General features: G+C 37.5%; 1 protein-coding gene across 2 annotated transcripts in view; it reads right to left on the reverse strand.

Annotated features, from left to right (window-relative positions):
- JAK2 (Janus kinase 2) overlaps positions 1–4,091 on the reverse strand; it is a 63,317-nt gene extending 59,226 nt beyond the window's left edge. For both annotated transcript variants that reach the window (XM_009333554.1, XM_009333553.1), the window contains exon 1: positions 3,636–4,091. The gene's annotated coding sequence lies outside the window, so the exon portion shown is untranslated. The remainder of the gene's footprint in view (positions 1–3,635) is intronic.
- Between the last annotated feature and the right edge of the window lie 403 nt (positions 4,092–4,494).

Below are 4,494 nucleotides of genomic sequence, written 5' to 3' on the forward strand. Positions count from 1 at the left end.
TGTTCAAGTTTACACCACCTTACATTTCTAGCAGCTACAAGGATTTAAATGCCCAATTCCAAAATGAACTTAGAGTCTAATGAAACTCAGTCAAAATAAATTAGTCCATCACCTCCAAGTTGCCATTACCTGCAAAGAACCCAAACCAGAATGTGTTATGCAGAGGAAGTTCTACAACCTGAAACAGTCACTTCTCAGCAAGCCTTCAGAATTCCTACAAATACAATTAGTTTTTACTGTATCTGTGTCACCAAGTACCTTGAATACTCAATTTACTAGCAAGAGAAAAGAAAGATCAAAATAGTATTTTCTATTGACAAGTAAAGCCTTGAAGACGTAGGTTGTCTCCCAACAACTCAATATATTTATTGCCAGTAGACTAGGACATTGTGTGTAAACTGAAGATGACAAAAATGTGCACACTTTCCATCTGCTTATACACACATCCTTCTTTCAAGAAATTTGAATTAACATTGTAAACATCAGTCATGAAAGCCTTCCCAAGTACTGGTAGGTAGGTGGTTAAGATTGTAGGTAAGAAACTAGGAAAGTCTCACAAATGTGCTAACAGGTCTTACATTATTAGTCAGTAGTCATGGGAAAACATCAGTAAGTTCTAAAGAACTTGTGTCTCATTACAAGACCACCAAAACAAATTTCTTACCTCTAAACCCAAGATCAGACTAAGAAGAAAAGTCAGTTTCCCACTTCTAATTGTTTTGGTTAGTTTGTTTGGTTTACACTTAATATGTATACTTAGTATTTAATTATAGTCTTCACAGTTCAGTTTGAATATGGAGCACAACTGAACTTTCTCATAACATGCATCCAGCACGGCCTGTTATGCTATGAAAACTTTAAAATCTTAAAAAGATAACAATAGTATTCATATTCTACATACCACATGCAGTATTCCTTGAGTATCTGGTCTGATTTGCTTTGTGTATGCAGGTTTGTTTTGGTGGGCTTTTTTAAACACAAAAGTATACTAAATTCAAGGAACCAAATGCATATGCTACTTTGACAGGCAATAGAGTATGGTGTTTTTAAAACATCAGCATGTGCAGAAATGCCACTGCTCCTTAATGGACAAACAAGAGATTCTGAAGTCTTTGTCGAGTCAGAACACACTACATCAGTTAGTATTTCACAAAAAATTCACAGCAACAGATTCACATCTTTCCACTACATATTCACAAGAAAACATTCTGCTGAGTAACTTTATCAAAGTACTCAACAATACCTTTAAAAATACTAAGCAATCTGGAAAAACTGAGAGCTTTTTCCATTGCTTAGACAACAGATGGCAAGTTTACACATAAAATTAATCTGTACTTTAAATGCATCATCTTCTACATTAAGGAAACTCTCTTATCTTTTCCCAGGTAATATTTGTTCTGACTTTAAAAACAGCTTTCACAAAAACATAAAATATTGTCTTAAAACATATTAAAAGACGCTTTGTAGAGAAAGAGTATGTCTTCAGTTTTCATGGTCTTTTTCTAACATGCTCTGCCTATTGGGGGATCTAAAAGTTGCCCTGTCACAAAGTAAAGCAACTGACACAAGAAAACAACTTCTCATAGAAGAAACAACTGCAAAAAGTTAAGTGACTCCAAAGGATTTTTCCTGTTTCATCAGGTGTACATTAATATCACACAAGGATTTTTAATGTACAAAAATTTGAACGCACATAGTAACAAGCAGGTACAGAAGGAAGATGACAGACTAACATATCAATGACAAAACATATGCTAAAAAAGTGGAGAAGCAAAGATAACATTTGCTTACAGTTTTCACTTGGCAAACCACTGCCTGTATCAGCAATTCAGCAAGAGTCCATGAACTTTTGTGCAAGGAAAGAGTAATGATCCTGGCCTGATTCGCTTGCATGACACACAGGAACTAAATGGATAGAAGCTGTTAGTATGAGGATTTTAGTCTTTTCATTCTGATTAGGAATTAAAGAAAAAATAAAAATCTGGATTTCTAAATTCTTCACAACAGAATGAAGCCCTTGCTCTAGCTTATCCCGGGAAGAAAGCTACCTGGGGGTGCTGTCAGAAAAGCAGAATGAACAATACATCCTAGAAGCCTCAGCAACACAGTAACCTGCCAAGTAGGTGAATTACCAGAAAAGCAATCAAACCAAAGACCTGCACAGAGGCAACAGCTCTGCTTAGGTTCCATCAGAACTTTAGCAAAAGTCGGTCTGTATCTGCAAAACATTTCAATTTCACCATGCTGATACATTTCAGCAAAAGACTATTTCATCAGAAGATTTCCAAGCAATTCAAATGGTTGCCCAATTGTTTTGGCAAAGATTATCTCCCGAGACAGTGGCATTTGAGGATCCTTAGTCTGTTCAGAGCCACCATTATCTGCACAGCTTTATATGCTCAGAGGACATAGGAAAAGTAACCACAATAGGTCAGAAAGATCTTTTGCATGAAGTATGTGAAAAATGTCACCAATTTCCCATGATTCCCTTACGCATATATCTCAAATTCTTCTAAAGTGATGCAATAAAAGATGACAACAGCAAAATTAGGACTAAGTGACATTTTCACAAGTATGCCATATCATACTAGACTGTTTCGTGAACTGTACTGAAAACAGAATTCTGTTTAATAGCTCAGACCATGAAATAAGGGTTCATTAGTAGGGCATAGGTCTTCCTTAATTGACTCTGATTTTTTTCAAAAAGACATAAAATAATTGCCAATGCTCCCATGTGCAAGGAGCAAATTACCTCAAAAATGTTTCTGAGGATTGCTCGCTACTAGTCTCATTCTGCCTGGTGGCTTTTGGTTACAAAAAAAATGGAGAACCACTGTCCTACATTGAACAATCAAAGCACTGGCTTCTATGTAAAAACAACTATGAGTGGATTACCAAGAAATTAGGAGACAATAAAAAAGGTTAAACAAAAAAATCACATTTCAAAGTGAAAAAAACATTCCGACTCACCACTGAAACAGAAAGAAGTATTTTTCTATTAAAAGGAATTTTTGTTGAAAACACCATCTAGGGGAAAAACCCTTCAACAACCTCTAGAGAATACATATGACAGTTATAGCTACACTCACAGGTTAGAATAAATATTGGAACTGCAAACAGAAGCAAAAAGTACAATAGCAACAGCAGCAAAGTAGTCTGTCAAATTGCTTGACTTTCTTAAACATTGCAAGACTGAGATAGTGGGGAGGTGATGTTGGAAGACACTTTTGAAGACAGCAAGCTATCCTTTTCCAAACGCAATTCCAAATGCAAGTGTCATAATTGAAGAGGGATTTGTCAAAACACGAACCAACAGTTGTTGCTACAGTACTGCATTGCCAAAGAATAGCATCAACAGTTACAAAACAGATGCCAGTTTAGCAGATGCTGTCAAGAACCAAGCAGGCTACACTAAGCTATCAGAAGTCATACACATTTCATGTTGCAGTCTGAGTGCTGAACAGTGGCACAGCAGACAACACCAGCTGTATCACAATGGAAAAGGTTTCAAAGCTGTTTTTCTTCTCTCAGCCTCCAAAGACCTGTCCTTTCTCCTGTGGCAGGCAGGGATTTCTCAGGTAAATGTCTGCTCTCAACAGCTTAACTGTGGAAGAAAGAGAACAGCCAAGACCCACCACTTGCCGTAGTTTGGTACTTCTGAAGGGCGTCAGACCTTTGACAAAGTTCTTTATCCTCTCCAACTACGGGAGCGCTCTGGAGCTCCGAGTCTATAAAAGAAGGTATCTTCTAGGCAAATAACAATGCAACAGTTTCATCAAGTGGAGTTATATCCTGGTAGAAAATACACGGTTCTCTTCCTTCACAAGGGTTTCTCACAGCAAACATTTCTGTGAGGAAAACCAGTCATAACTCTTTCCAGTTGCCATTGACTGTTAGGATAAATTGCCCAGCTTGCGTGGTTGTTCAGGAAGCTCTTCCCAAGACCTGGATTTTAAGAAGTTAAAACCCTTTTGGACTTTCCTTCTGCATTCTGTCATCTCCCTTTTCTTGCCCTCTTATCTCACTTCCCCAGTCTGGCAACTTCCCTCCTGAGAGGTTAGTAAAACTACTGCCTCTACAGTAACTGTCATATGTGTTTACACTGTGTGCAGAAACTCAGGAGGGCTGAAGAGCTAGAATTTTCTTCCTGTGAACCAGGAGCAGAAGATTATGTGATGGGGGGGAAGGGCAGACACTGCTAGTCTCCTGTAGGCAAGTAGGAGGTACACAGAAGGAGGAAGAGCTGAAGTAAAGACAAAAAGTGTCAAAACAACATTTAAAAACCTTCTTTCCCCTCCGTGGGTTAAGCCACTTTTATTTTGTGTCTTATCCTCTTCCAATACAGCTTGAATTTAGTAGCATCAAAAAAATTATGGAAAAAATGAGTTAAGTATAGGAAGATGCTGATTACTGGCCAAGTATCAGAATAGTTTAAGAAAAAAAGTTACCCAAAACTCAAAGACAAATTAAGAAAATTTGCAGTCACCTTACGTA

The sequence above is a fragment of the Pygoscelis adeliae genome, unplaced genomic scaffold (assembly GCF_000699105.1).
Source record: "Pygoscelis adeliae isolate BGI_AS28 unplaced genomic scaffold, ASM69910v1 Scaffold501, whole genome shotgun sequence".
In the NCBI taxonomy this organism is placed as follows: domain Eukaryota; kingdom Metazoa; phylum Chordata; class Aves; order Sphenisciformes; family Spheniscidae; genus Pygoscelis; species Pygoscelis adeliae.